At 37.3% G+C, this 16,426-nt stretch overlaps 1 protein-coding gene across 1 annotated transcript in view; it reads right to left on the minus strand.

Annotated features, from left to right (window-relative positions):
• klu (klumpfuss) overlaps window positions 1-15,394 on the minus strand; it is a 103,331-nt gene extending 87,937 nt beyond the window's left edge. The window contains exons 1-3 of the mRNA XM_067356250.1: window positions 14,750-15,394; window positions 14,334-14,447; window positions 14,100-14,138 (exon numbers count right to left, since the gene is read on the minus strand). The gene's annotated coding sequence lies outside the window, so the exon portion shown is untranslated. The remainder of the gene's footprint in view (window positions 1-14,099; window positions 14,139-14,333; window positions 14,448-14,749) is intronic.
• Window positions 15,395-16,426: the final 1,032 nt, after the last annotated feature.

A 16,426-nucleotide genomic window follows, 5' to 3' on the forward strand; every position in this document is an offset into this window, starting at 1 on the left:
ACACCGCCTATCTCACTCGCTGTGCCGTGAGTTTCACTCCATGGCATCTGTATTATGCGGACACCTCAGACGTGTCCGCCATATATTCTCTCAAATTGCACCGTAATCGATAGGTATGCAAATAAATGTTTTGCAGTGCGACGGATGGCGTCTCAGAACGCGCCACGACTTAGAGTGCAGTCCTTGCTTAACGTCCTTGCTACATCTCGTAACACACAGCTATACATTGTCGTTAAACATAGTTTACGACGACGCGATAGAAGGTACATTTCTAATAATACGAGATAATTGATGATGATTTGTAAATGACTACATTAAAAAATATTAATTGTGCAGTGGAAAACATTTCTGGTTGATTTTAAATGCAAATTTGAATGCAAATTTGAAATTTGCTTTTTAGTAGCTTCTTTTTATTTCTATATTTCCAGTAAAAAATATGCCAAAAATGTTTCAGTGTCTGTTTATAGTCAATACGTATGAATTGCCACGAAACGAGTCGCGCAAAAATCTTTATAGAAATTCGTCCTCTTGTCGTTCTCGTCTCGCGAAGTGTTTTATGTGCTTTATTTATACACGAAGGAGAGCTTACTGCCGTTGCTCGGTATGGTTGCGTGTTGCTCGAGTTTCATTACTGGGCCCAAATGAATCCCCGAGACGCAGGGAGCTGAGCGCGCTCCTAATTAATGACGAGGTACGCTACGTCTTGTTGAACGCGCAAGCAATGGGTATCCTTGCGAGAGGCAACTATCTTGTTCGTAACTCGTCGACTTTGAGATTTGTGTAGGGAGATTATTTCACTTGGGTGAAAAAATTAATAACCACGGGGTGAAGCGCATTTTACGACGTGCTATTTAATGCGAAGCACGAGCATTAATACTTATGGTCCGTAAAAACAAAGTATGATCTAATCTTATGAATTGAAAAGCCGAGGGGATCAAGGAGGTAGTATGTTACAAATACAATTAAGTTATAAATCTCAAAGGTGTATGACACTTTTATTTTATTCAATTTGAATTTTACGAGCGCGTATACCACATTTATCATTGCGTAAATTAGAAACTACAGCTTTTGATGTGTCTTGAATAAAACTAGTAAGTGTCGATAAATTATCATTTCAATGAAAAACTTATTATTTTACTTTAAATGTTACATACTACCTAGATGCAATCAATTTTTTAATTATTATAATATTTAAGATTTTATTTGTTGCAAGAAGAAATTATTTCAAGCGTTATTTTAACCAAGAACAAATTTTGAGATATGATCAAAGTATGTATAATTATTGCGTCCATAAATATGATAAAATGGCTAACGTTATTCCTTATCGAGCTTCCATTATCATTTATTGTTACCGCAGTACTTATAGTTTCACGTAAACGAAAGTGGCGTAGATGGGGATATTATCAGTTAAGGTGCCTTCGGAAACCACACTCAGAATGAAAGTTTTGTTTATTGTCTATAGTATAGCACCCTTACTAGATGTATTTGAGTCAGACTCGTAGACGTTGCGCCATAAAATGCGATCACCCAAATTGCTCCAATAATCTTTACAATAATGTCAGGGTCGGTAAATGTCGGGTAACAGGATCGCGTCGAGAAAGTCCTTGGCATTCGAAGAATCATCACTGGCACGGAGAGAACAATAATTTCGGGTTAGTCAGAAGACCAAGGTCATCTCAAAGTGTCGTCCTTCAATCATCGAAGGTAGTTTTTATGTGAAAAAGGGCAATTTCTTCCTAGCTTTATTAGAGCACATGCCGACCCGTTTAATTCTAGGACTCTGTAAGTATAACTTTGAAATCGGCCAAAATTCGCAGTCGCTTCACTATTCTTTCGTGCAACTTCTCTCGCGTTAAAAATACTTTCGCAATTTACGCGAAAATACCAATAATATCCGAAAACAAATTTTGCAATTTTAATTCTAAAATATTTTATATATGTACATATATAACGATTTCAGAGAAAATAAAAGAAAGCCACTGAACAAGATAATAATGCAAACCGTGAGTACAAATGATCGCAAGCTTTACGATAAATATTTTTACGAACTTTTTTTTATTTCTTAAAGCAAAGAAAATATATGTTATCCCACTATTTCAGGCGACAGCTCATTTATAATCATGCTCCGCGCGAGCACTTAAAGTTACTCAAAAGAGAGTAATACAAAGTATCCACTTCGTGATAACAACGTTCGAAAACAACCCGCTTCGGCGGAGTGTATAATCTATAGGGTGCTCGATACTTTTCGCGGTGTGTAACGAGGATTTATAATTGCCAACGACGAGCATCTAGTCGCGCCGATGACGTTTTATTAAATAAACGTCCTTGAGGCTACCGAGAGAGAGAGACACGCCGACCGAGGGTAACAGCCGCAGAGCCGGGGAGAATCGCAACGGCCTGGTCCCGAAAAAGTGCGTAACCTGATCCGACAAAAAGGTAATAACCCGTTCATGAATTTTAATTTAAAATTAAAGCGATACCGCGCGGGGGAGGGACCGCGATATATAGCTCGCCCGAGAGTGGTTTTGCAGGTAGCCGCTGCGCGCGGACACACCTCCCTCATCCCCGTTTCGCTCTTCATCTTCTTCTTCGTCTTCTTCTTCTTCTTCTTCTGCTTTACGAAGCTGGTTCTCTCGTTCACACGCCTCCTTCATTTTCGAGCACCGTGCCGAGCTTCTAAAAGGAGACTCCTTCTCTCTCTCTCTTTCTCTCAAATCCACGAGGCCGCGGCTCGGCGTGCCTCGCGATCGAGCTAATGACGGACGGGCGACATCGCGGGTAGTGGTATTGATGCCCTGCCGAGATAGAATCACCGGTGATTTATCGCGCAGATATCGCGTATCTGCAACCGCATCCATCTCATTAAAGGTAGCTAGCAATCTCGGGGCCGGTTGCGTCGATGACGGTTTAGCGCTACCGCGATCGACCATATTTTCCATCTCTATCTATCTGTGCATATAGCTATAGGCTGTGTGCTCTAGAAAGTGACAAACCTGACCGATCAAGATTGCAACACCGTTGCTGTAAATCCTTGAGCGCGAGTGATAAATTTTAAATTCACATTAGTATATTCCTTTTTGTTTTTACATCTTGCCGCGTGGATAAGGAAATTGCACTCCGTCGTTCATTTAACGAGCATTAAATTAAGATTAAACCCCGCTGCTACTTTTCATTAGTCTCCGCCGATTGGCGTAAAGAATTTTCGGAGGATCGCGATCGCCGGTTGTTATTGCTGTTTTCGATGAAAACGTACCTTCGATTAATTACCGCGTTATGTTATTTTAAGCTCACCGCGCGAATGGAACTCGACTCAGAGCGATTCACGCGACTTATCGTAAAACAGGCGAAGGCGATTTTCCTGCATCGGGCGCGACGTGCTGAGGATCGAAATGACGCCACGGTGCGTATAATTCGCGACGTGAGGTCCGTCAAGAAAAAGGAAGGTGGACGGATAATAAAAGGGATGATGCGCGAGGGACGAAGCGGCGGGATAAAAGTCGCGCGAGAGATACGTGTATGTACACATATATATATATACACCTGCTATACATTCGTAAACCATAGTGTTTTATGAATACGCGAATTTACTGCTTAATCAGTCGAGGCGGCGAGGCCTCGCAATTAAAACGCCATTAAGCAGCCTCATAAAAATTCTCGGCAAAATTCGTCGAGATCGGGTTACCGGGAGGCTCTTCTTACCGGCTTTAGGGTTACTACGGTCTATAGGTAGCGAGACCTTACAGTTATAAGCGAAGGATTCTTCGAAATCCCGCTCGTGCATCGTGCCGCACGTAGTTTGATCCTTCGCTGAGTGTGTCCCGTATAAAAAAAATATGGTCCATTTCTTAGCTGGAGACATTTTGAACATATTCATTGCACTCGAGATACATTGCGACACTCATTCACTACATACTATGTAGATAAAAACAGCGTGTTTAAGCTGGCGCACTGATGATATTCTGCGATGTTCTCTCTCTCCCTCTCTCTTTACGAGATCATCAATTAAATAAAAGTTAACTCCTTCAAAAGAATTCTCATTTGCAATTAGTTGGAGATTAGTTCTTGCGGGAGCGTTATAAATTATTAATAGCTTGTTAATTCATTCATATGGCTCAGTGTGTTATTACAAATTACTTTTTTTTAGGCGCTACGATATTTTTTTGCATTTGTAATTTCTTCAAACCTTCATATTTTACTTTATGTTTTTGTTCGTTGAAAAGGAGATCGAGATTTTTTTACTCGCGAATGCTTACTCTCTAAGTTGAATCCCCCAACAACTCTATTAAATTCGAATATAATCGCGTCTATGATGTGGCAGGATAGCCGTGTTACTGAAATTGTTTTTGCTCGGCGCAAGGATCAATGTACCCTGAAGGCGGCCTGCTCTAACGGTACGTCAGTTCATTGGGAACAGATGATTAATTATTCGGGCGGGTAGGCGTGGGATGTTATCGACGAATTCACCTTGAGCGAAGGCACTGAAAGAGGAACGCGCGTTACTTCTCTCCTTCCACCTACAGAAGTCCTTTCCTCTCGGACGAACTGGCTATCCCGTCCGCGTCATTCAGCATTCGTTCGGCATCGACTTTTTATCCGTCTTGCGTATTGCGTCGCTCCGATTCCGAAGCTCGTAAACAGATAAGAATGATTCGTCCGTCTGACCGGCATCTTTGGCGTTATCCTAATTTTTACGATGTCCCGCGTCGTCCGAGTAGCCCACTCTTATCTTTCAGCGCTCTCTCTTTTGAGAGAAGTTTATTAAACCGTGCCAAAAAAAATCTGGTCAATCGTATTCGTTTTATCGAAGCAATAAACAACGCGTTTTCAAACGCGACCGAGATGCTCCTTATAAAAACTCATATTCCATCAATCTGATAATGATTAAGATAAGGTTTTTAGAAATTATTTTTAATATCATTATGGATTCGATTACCGATGCAAACGTTTATTCTATTATAGTGGTTCAGTTTTCTTTCCTAATCTAGCTTGAAAGAAACATTTATGATGCATGAGTAAGAAATTAATTAAAAGTGTTGATTGAAGCGCGGAGATAATCGTTGATTGCAATCGTCACGAATTTACGGCCGATTTGTGAACGTCACCGTTCGACTCGCGTTAACATTAGCTGTCGCTTAACCTTTTGCTCGCTAACGGGATATCACCGACAATCTCGAGGTGTGAAAAACTTGGAGAAATCAACGAAGAATTCGAGCCGCCCGCTATGCACGTTCGCGAAGCAGGCGTTGTCGTCGACGTCGAAGATGATGGCGAAGAAACTGACGTTTCAGGGAGTCAAAGTTCTTCTTACCGTGAACCTTTCTCCTCTCTTACTCTTTCTTTCTCTCTTCCTTTCTCTTTGCCGTTTTCTCTTCGTTCTTCGAAGGGTCGAACGTCGCGGAGGTCATCGACTCGCGCGGTGCATCACCGGGTCCTCCATGGACGAGCAATCAACGTCATATCTTTCAGCGGACACGAGCCGCAAGCAGGCAAGAAGAGATTTCTACAACTCTCCGAACGCTGACCGACGTTCAGCAGTTCCGGTGATCGATTCTCGATAACCAATCGAGCCGTCGGTAGCATTCGATAAAGTGTCTATACGCCGTTCCTCCATCATCTCTCTGAATCTACCGATGCTTTTTTCGCGAAGGCTTAATAATCGGCTGTCTCGGAAATTCTTTGGTATGTTCTGTAGCCTCTCCATCCTTCTCTTCTTTCATCTGTACGTTATTGTTTAATTTCTATAGATCCTCCGTGGAAAAAAACGTAAAGTTGTGAAGGTTTATAAACTGTTATGCAGACTAAGATTCTGAGATCAGGTTAAGAAGAGCTCGATTGGTCAATCGTGTATCTTTAAAAATTTTTTTTAAATATGAAAAATATTTTTGAAATAAAAATATTTTTTCTTATCTAATTTCTTTTGCGATCTACAATTTGCTTTAAGATCTTCAACTTGACGATGAATCATCTTGTAACTGTATAAGATATAATCAGCGACGACGGCGTATTATTTTGTTCAGTTTCATGTAATTTCATGTGATTGTGATTTATTAACTCTTCCGCATAGTGCTCTTATTTTTTACATCTTACATAAGTATGATACAAATCGAATGCATAAATCACTAGAAATGATTTCTTTGAAACCGCCCTAAAATCCTAATCCTAATTACAAAGCGAACATCAAATATATATGAGAGATGTGATTATTTTATTGCTAGAACAAAGATAACACAGGAAGAATCTTGCAATTCACATTGCCAAGCTTACGAGGAGGTAACGGGTGAAACTTTCTAAACCGTGCAGCAAGGTGCAGCGAGATAAGATCACGCCGTCGAATGAGGCGTAACGTTAACGAGAAGCGCGTCCGAGTGAAACTCAAATTCATAGCGGGGTTTCCTTTTTGATGCGATACTGCAGACACTTTCGCCACTTTGGTTTAATGAGCTTTTCCACCTCACTTGATTGTTCTTGCGCGCTCTTTCGTATTCTCGTTGAGATAACGAGCCTCACGTAGCCTCGCGGTTCATCAGGACCGGCGAGCCGAGCGGACGATACCGCAGAGTGACGAGGTAGCAAGAGCGCGGCCTACCTTTCCCTCTCCTCATTCCGTCTGAGTAAAAACCTCACTATTCGTTAGAGCCACTCGCGCTATTAAGATAATTGTTCGGGAGAGTGCGGGCCGACGAGCCGGCCACGACTCGCTCGTGCGACCTCGTCATGAGAGAAGAACCTAGTGTCTCTTTTGATGCCACCAACTCATCACGTTTGCGCATTATTTTCTTCCTAACTGAATGGAACCCTCGCGAAACGCCCTCATTGTGCACCGCTAGACTGTAATTTGCACGGCCTCAACGTCGCGAATCAGTGAGAACGAGATATCCTTGACTTATAATTCATACATCTGGGACTTGAACAGGACAAGCTTGTTTTGATTCTTATGTCTCTAATGTATTAACATATTTTATTCTCTTTTACCGTTTCGGCTTCTATCTTTTTTTAATCTAAAGATTAATTTAACGATTAATTTTACGAAATTAATAAAAATTGATTTTACGAAAATAAAAATTCTGAAAATATTATACTTGCTACAAGTATTAAAATTCAATAATAAAATGTGATGTAAAGACAAATTTATTATATTTGACGGCTTCTATTTGCAAAAATATGAACAAAAACTCTATTATGTAGTAACAATTAATAAAAATCTACATTAATTAATTGCTAAGAAGCAATTTACAGGAAGATTTATATAATTCCGATTAATATTCCGTATATTTTTTTTATTGAAATTTATTGAAATTTATTAAAATCTTTTTTCCTATTTTCTATTAAAAAAAAAAATTGTAAAATCAACACATTTAAATTTTTCAATACTAGAGTGTAAAATCGTAAAATCTTCCTATAATCAATAATACTGCCTGAGAATATTGAAATCTTTCTTGATAGTTAATCATGACGTATCATGTCACGAACTGAGGCACTAATGAAACGCTTTCTAGTCATGAAATAATAACTCTATAAAAAGTGTAATTACCGAAAGCAGCAATTAAGTTCATGCGAATTATTAATGGTTCTAGTTCCGGTCGCTTGCCTCAACAAGAGCTATCGGCTAATTCTACGAGTCCAAATGCAAGAAATCTTTGAAAGTACTAAAGATTGATAGAGTGATATAAGATAGGTCGGACATTTCCGAGATACTACTTATATTAAAGATTATTAAGAATTAGATCTTGATTGATCGCCGCAACAGAGCCACGCCTATGATCTACGTCTTATGATTTTAGGTCGTAACATTATTATTATGATTATTTGCTGTGAGAGAGAAATCTTTTAAATTTCTAGATCTATAAAACTGAAGTTCTTAAAATTTTAAATTTACGCATATTTATTAAACTATAAACGAAATTTCATTTTTTAGTTCATCCTGAGAAAAGTTTATTCTGAATTAATTATTAATTATTAGAAACTCCCAGAGATAGATCTAGCATAGTCAAATATTTTATTTAAAAAAAAAAAGAGATCGTTGTTGCATTAATACTGAAATTTACACATTGAATTGCTATATACGAAACTTCCGGCACACTCTGCACGTTATGTAAGGAAGAACTATGGCGCACGTGTCACTTGGAAAAATATCCTTGCAGGTTCGCGCACGAGAATCCGAGCTTTTGCTGGATGCAAGATCCACAGCGTGGTCCGACTGATTTACGAGTCAGGCCCCGCGTCATCTTCGTCATATTTATTTGTTTGCGGCCTCGTCGTGACGCCTCGAGCAGCTGGCCTGAGGGCAACTTATAACGATATTTTCGTCAGCGAGATGTCTCGTGGACACTTCCTGCTGATATTCGCGCACGATGGTACAGGGATCGGTTGACGCCAACGGGTAAGTGAGCAGGCAGTAAGCTCAGCTTAATTAATTACGGTCGAAGCGGAACGGACGAGTGGAGCTGTTAATGGCCGCGGGCGAATCCGCGCGGAACGCAATGTGTTTCTTGCGACACGTTGCGACCACGTCGAATTAAATTTAACGGCTAATTGATTTTGCCTGTCGAAATCCTTACGGATCGGCAGCGTATCAAGTCATCGAATTTTTTTCTTTCAATGTTATGCCGAAAGAGAGTTGATTTTATTCTGAATTAGACAATGATGTGCGCACGGAAATAAAGATCTCTTCCGATAAAATGAAGAATATGAGCGATTTTAAAGCATGATTGAGATATTAAGAGAAGTATCACACGAAAATATTAGCAGCGTATACCATCACGTTTTATTACTTTACATATCTTGAATGCATCATTTTATTGCCGTATAATATTGTGATTAAGATTATTGTGCGTGCATAAAATCATTATATTTTTTAAAAACTGCGATATTATAAAAGCTTAATAAAATTTTAATGTGCAATTGTTTTTATTTATAGATAAATAAATAAATAAATTAGCATTATTAGGTGTAGATAATAAAGATTTATAGATTTTTATTTATAGATAAATAAAAAAATAAATTAGCATTATAATGTGTAGATAATAAAGAATAATTAATTAGACAGCAATAAAATAATACAGCAAAATTATAATTGTTAAATAAGCTTTAATTCCTAATTACGTTTAATCTATTTCCTTTCAACCTGATATCCTTGTCGATTCTCAATCGCTCTACGAAATATTCTTTCTAGATTTAACTGTGTAGTTTCGAAGAATTAAGTAAACGGCGCGAGATACTAGGAATCAAATCACATTTTCCGCATTGTTCGGTTTCCAATGAGATTTCTCTCCTCTTTTCACGCGCGACCATTTGTCTCGATTAGTGTCGGACGTCTTGAACTCTCTCTTCGTAAATCGAGAGGCATTGATTCTTGGTAGAAAGAATCGCAAATACTACTTACATGTAAGAACGCGATCTTTAATATAAATTTTGATCTATACAAATTAAATTATACAATATAATTTTTTGGAAAGTTTTTAAATAGTAAATTTTTTAAAGTAATGTTCTTTTTTAAAAATAAATTTAGCTCCGAAAATCTTGCAATTAATAAAAATATATGTTTAACTGTATTTTTAGTATACGCGTACAAGCGGTTGTCAAATATAATGGAAGCAACAGATTTTCGATAACGACTTCGAGAATCATGTGCTGATACACATTTGCCAGTGACTCGGATACTATTTCATTGCTCATCAGTTTGCTTAGTCGGTCGTAAGCCGCAATTACGCAACATCAGCATGATGGTGGTATATGATCGCCGCGGTGGGGTGAATCGATGTAAACTCGCGAGACGGCTTCCGCCGAGTCCGCTTGACGAGCAACTGTTAGAAGCAGGCAACGCACGTCTGTGCGGTTAGTACTTAGCTACCGCATTAATCCGCGGCTGCTGGAAGACGCGTGGAATTAGAGCCAGACCAAGCCTCGGCTACCGCGTGTCGAGCTTTGAATTCCAAAAGGTTTCAATAAAAAATCTAATTTCTTAAAATCTCAATGTATCTAATTTTTTATTCAAAACTCTTTGTACGTTTTAATTTTTCATTTTTGAATCGATACTGCCAAAATTGAACGCCTATTTTTATCAAAAGAAAAGATGGAAGACTTATGTTATATTTAACAATTAAAATAATTTTAATTCATTACATCTACGATGAAAAAAGGTATTATTTTTTGACAATGTATTTTTGAAAATAATTACTCTGTTTCAGAGAGAATCGTTCCTATTCCTATCCTCAGGAGTTGCAGGAGCTATTTAGAAATTACTTTTGTGATTACTACATAGATTCTTGACTACTATACACGTAAGAACGAGGGTTTTTGCTCCTTGCTGATAAACGGGAGCATAACTCCAGGAAGCCCTGAAGAAAGGATCTGTCGATTCTCTAATGATTGTCCTCTTCATCACCCGTCCCCGTACACGAAAGAGGAAGATACGTATAATGCGATCTTATATCACCGACATACATTTAATGTATGTTGGGCAAGCTACGTATATGTACTTTGTATCTTAACTTACGTAAGTCATAATCGCTCTCATTAGCGCGATAGTATCCGATGATTGCGGCAGGCTTGGCCGATATAGGATACTTATCTCCATGATTGAGCACGTAATTCGGAAATTGACAACCGATATATAAAAAAAAATCAGTTACTGCGAGTACTGCTCAATAAGTATATCACTGTTCGATTAAATAACAGCATAAAAAAGAAAACTATTTTATGTAAACGGTCTGGTGTTATTGGCTATTCTTTTTCTTTATATGTAATATAAATGTAAGTAGTATAACATAATTAAATCTATAAGCACTAAATTATGTGATACTGGAAGCTATTTTATATACCTAACTACCTTATTAACTATAAATCGATATATTTCTCTAACAGTATATTTTTTACAGCCAATTTTTCTTCTATTAGAAACCGACACAATTTAGTTTCCTATTATCCGTAATATCACGCGTTAGATGAGAAAATAGCTGGTAAAAGGATGCAAGCCGAAGACAGACATTCATTTTATCGGCGTTACGTGACCCCCATGAGAATGCGTGCATTATCCTCGTCTTTCTAGAAGTCACTATATCACGCGAGCAAGAAAAAAAAAAATATCAAACGTTCCATTATCCTCATCGTTCGGGCTTCCTTCCTGCGTCTGATAAACGGCGGAGTCGCCCCGGGAAGCCGTTCTCCGTAACGGGTGTTTCTACCTGCCGCGGGACGTCCCTTCGTCACCGCTCTTCCTGCACCGCAGAAGGAAGACATCACCACGCGATACGATCTGATATTACTGTTATAGATTTGGCACGTCGATGTCGCACGGTTCGCATACTTGGCCAGCTCGACGGCCAGTAATCGCGATGATCCATCGGCTTAATGGCAGCCGATGGTCGTAGCGTACCTGAACGATATAAATTTTCGAGGTCGCTTCCTAGCTATCTGGTCCGGTGATAAAGGATGCGAGTATGATAAGTAGGTAAATAGCGGCGGATATTTAATCATAATCGAAGGTAGAGCGCTGGGGAACGAGTTTTCTTTCAGATTGGATCTTATTCGCACAGCAATCGAGATCACGCCCGTAATCAACTACCAACACTTGATCACGAAGACAGTTCGTAGATAGCAAACTAATAAAGATATATTGCTAATGTTATCATGCCGCGGACTATAAGTGATGGCATTAATCCTACCGACTTCATCACGCCTCGCCGTTCTGAAGATAATAAGCAATCCAATTGAGTTTTAACGATTATTGTCACTTATCACTTCAGCATTCATTTAGGGTTTACTTGAACAATCATAATTAAATCCTTCCAATCATCCCCCCCAAAGTTTGTAATGTGATCTTTGCTTCTATATTGTGTACAATTCTTTATCTTATTCGTAACATCTATAATAATTTAATTGTTGAATTTGACTTTTAGATTTAAATCAGATTTCGCAAATAAATAAAAGATTTTGCTCCGGCGCACTGGTCGGTCATCCAAAAACGCGATCTCGCATTTTGCGAGAGCATTGCTCAAAGCCACATATGCACTCCGGAGTGCGTTTCATTACGCGTTTCGCTTACGTTTTCATCCCGCATTTGATAAACGGCGACATAAATCCAGCGAAGAGCGTTCGTTAGAACGGATCTTCTTCTATCCGCGGGAGGTTGCCCTCTTCATCATCGTTCTCGGGTACAAGCGTAAAGACGACGGTAGGGGACGATCGCATATGACTCGCGCGCGTGGAAAGATAGCAGAGCAATCGCGTGGGCGATACATGGTCGCTCGTTATGGAGCTCCTACGGTATATTCTTATGCAGATCGGATTCTGTTCACACTTCGAACTCGCGTCTGCAAAACTATTCATCGATATCGAAGGCCGCATAAGACTCAATAGAGAGATACGACCCAGACACCGCGGCTCCTACATGTCCACCTACATATCTGAACCGAAGAATCGAAGCAAAAATCAACTACAGTTGTAATACAAATATTATATCAATTACAGAGCAATTTTATAATGATGGAATTATTAAATTTTTGTCTCTATCTTTAAAATATGTATCTTTAGATTATTGTTTTAATTTCTTAGATATAATTAAAATGCATGATATAATTTGTTAGGAATAAATTGCGAAGCAAATTTTTTAAATATCCTTTAAAGATATCATATCATTTTATGTATTTTTTGATATTAATTAAAAAGCAAAAAATCATTATATGCTTCGTGCATTTCTTATACGATTTCATGTCGTAAATAATATTTTTGAGCAATGTATTTTTGTTATTAAGAATACTTTTTGTTTGCAGTCAATCGAGATTTATCGCAGCTATACATGCATTCGCTGAATCATTTACTTTTTTCATTCGTATTTTATCCTGAAAATTTGTCTTTATTCCATTATTACAAAATAAAAATCAAATTTTTAAGAAAAATCCGAAAGACAAACAATGTTGCAATAAAATTTTTTCATGTATAAACCTGCAGGTATGTTAATTCATGATCGATCGATGCACATCCCGATGCACATGCGACAAGGTGCATCGCGCGGCAATGCGATAAAGAAGAAGTGGGTCACGCTTCCTCCCGATTGAGCAAGTTGGACGACGAGAATTAAAAGCCGGGAGACCGCGGTACCGTTTGTCGCGTTTCGCGAGTTTCGCTGTCGCAGCAACGACGAATTGGAGATACAACTTGTCAGTGCGTTTTTGCGTTTGTACGATATATGTACGTTATCTGTCTGTCGAATAACCGTCTTACACTGAACATGACTTTTTCGTGTTACATGTTGACATAACCGAGAGATTACAATTTGATGTAGAATATTTAATCACATATTAGACTTGAAAACTTATATTTTTCCTAATTTTTCAAAAATAAAATAAAAATATAATAAAATTGATTGAATAATTGAATATATATTATCACTTAAAAAGTCTTTTTATTTTAGAAAACGTTAAATCTCTAAAATTATTGTTTAATTATTTCTATATAATAATCAAAGTTGTAATAATAATTAATTTTTTATTATTTCTCAAGAAATATAGGATAAGTCTAAATTAGATAGCTACAAATTTTTGTTTTTTAGTCAAACTGTATCCTCTTCTGTCTATTTTATGTTTGTCTATCTCATAATGTTGAGTAAAAAAGTGAAAAATATAAGATATTTCGTCTTTGAGTTTGTATTAAATTATAAGGGTTGCAAGTATAATCTATTGTAACAATTTGACAATGTCGTCCATACTACACAGAGGTAGCAACAGATAATTTCTAATGCAGTCTTCTAGTCAGTTTCAGTCTCACGCAGAGTCTTATTGTATACGATTATGTTGTAGTACATCACATTATAATTTTGACAAGTGAATCTAGTTAAATGCCCAAACCTTGAAAAGCTATCCTTAAAATTCTTTAAAGCATAATAATTTCCTACAAAGGTATAAGATAACACGCAATAAAAATTTTAATATCAATAGATAATATTAGCAAAAAAACATAATTTCTGTGGTAATGGATGAATAGAGTTGTATAACCTCTTTTGACTTTCACTCACTCTTTCATTACCATTTTTCAAATAAGAAGACGGTGAATGATATCATGTATCTCGCAATTACTCAAGTATAATAAATGAATTCACTCACCGGTCGTTGTACCCTAGCTAAATACGCTGTCCGCTGTATCTGAAAAAAATATTTTATTTACTAAGAGTTATATAACATATATTAATTACAATAAAATATAATGGTATCTAATAAATTCTATAAATAAATTTATTTAAAGATTTTAATAAATATTTAATAAATAAGTTTGTGATTAGTATATGTGTGTAATTGCATTATAAATATTTTTAAATATTACACAAAAATTGTACTTACAAGCTAGGATATTGCAGTCTGCTTCCGTAGATTCTGCTGCTGTAAATCTGGGGTAGATCTGTTGTAGCTTCTGTACTAATTGCTTCATATTATCTGCATTAAAATCAGCTGTATCTGAGGAAATATTAATTCAATTAATATGAGTTATACAATATGTATTAGTTATTATATATTTAGTTATTATAATACATCCAATAAATTATGTAACCAATTTTATCTAAAAATATTTTAATAGATTTTAATAAATATTTTAATAGATATTTTAATAGATATCTTCCAAAATTTTGTAATAAGCATTTAATAAATTTAGATTATATGTATGTATATATATGTATATGTATACATACATATATATACACATTTAAATATACATTATAAATTTAAATTATATTTAATAAACAAATAATTACACTCACCATCTGAAATTTCTCTATAGAGTAGATGAATTGAAGAATCGACGAACATTGAAAATCAGCACTTATTATCTACACTACCGAATGAAAAACGCACTGCACATATCACACAAAAATGGCGGGAATTTATCATGTCGCAACATCCGAAAGGTGCTTTACGCCGCAACGAATCTACACAATTGTCCGAGTATTATAATAGATATATTACACATATTCCGCGATTTATTCGATACGCATTCAGAACAAGCAAGACGGTAATTGTTTTAGCAATCGCGCGACGCAACCAACAATTACGTTTTACTCGATGCAATTCCGATGAACTGAATTTTTAACATAACGTTGCTACTATGCATCTACTAGAAAACAAACGCGTTTAGATCTTGTTAAGAGACTGTAGAGATCATTTTGCGTATGATATTTGTATAATTAGTGAAAGTTTAACCTCTTTGAATATGCGGTTTGATTGCTAGATAGCCGACGTGGTTAATCCGCCGACATCCGCCGTAAATAATATATTTTGGCAATCGTCCGACACTTTAATTAATACTTTCGATAAAAATTGGCAACTTTTATGCATTTTTATTATGCGATTATTGCAAATAAAATAAACAATTTACCTTTCACGAAGCGTTTGCGCGTCCCGAACAAACCGGAAAAGACAGAGGGCACTTTATGATGCGGCAAATAGTCACTAGATAGCCACTAAGAGCTCTTACACATAGAATGTGTAACGTCTTGACGCGTGACAAGCGACGGTGCGATAGCCAATCAATTTACAACTTTATCTTAAGAACAAAAGATTGATTGGTTAACACGTCGCCTTTGGCCGTGCGTCACGCGTTGCGCGTTGCCTGTGTAAGAGCCCTAAGCGTCTGCTGTAGAGGGCGCTGTATTGTTCCTGCCGCTCTGTCTCTTTCGGTTCGTGCGGGACGCGGGAATGTTTTGTGAAAGGTAAATTGTTTATTTTATCTGTAGTAATCGCGTAAAAAGAATGCATAATAAGTGCAAATTTTTATCGAGAGTGTCGATTAAAGTGCCAAGCGATTGCCGGAACGTATTATTTACCATGTATGTTCGAGTTATTTGTCAGACATCAAATCTTGATCGACCCGCATAACATAGAGGTTATAATTTTATTAACAATGCAAATTTTGATGCCATATATACGCAAAATAATTTCTATATTCTCTTAACAAGTTCTAAACGCGTTTATTTTTTAGTAGATGCATGTTAGTAGTAGCATGTTAAAAATTCAGCTTGTCGGAATTGCATCGGGTAAAAACGTAACGCCTTACGCGTGAATTTGGCGCGAGACACGACCGTGTCTCTTGATTGTTGCGTCACGCGATCGCTAAAATGGTCACAGTTTATCTCGTTCGCTTTGCAATGCCAAATAAATTATCAAATGTATAAGATAATGGATGCAGTTTACTTGATGCTACAAATGCTTCGAAGCGTTTGTTTTCTTCTTCTCTCTTCATTAAAGGAAGGAGAAAAAGAACGCTTCGAAGTATTTGTAGCGTCAAGTGGACAGCAACTTATATCTAATAATTGGACAATTGTGTGAATGTATTGCGGCACAAAGTGCATTTCGTGTATCGCGGCGTGGCAAATTCGTGATTTTTACGAAGCGTAGAGTGCGGGTCGTCTATCAGCAATAGTGTTAATTATCGATTTTCG

This window comes from Linepithema humile, chromosome 5, assembly GCF_040581485.1.
Source record: "Linepithema humile isolate Giens D197 chromosome 5, Lhum_UNIL_v1.0, whole genome shotgun sequence".
In the NCBI taxonomy this organism is placed as follows: domain Eukaryota; kingdom Metazoa; phylum Arthropoda; class Insecta; order Hymenoptera; family Formicidae; genus Linepithema; species Linepithema humile.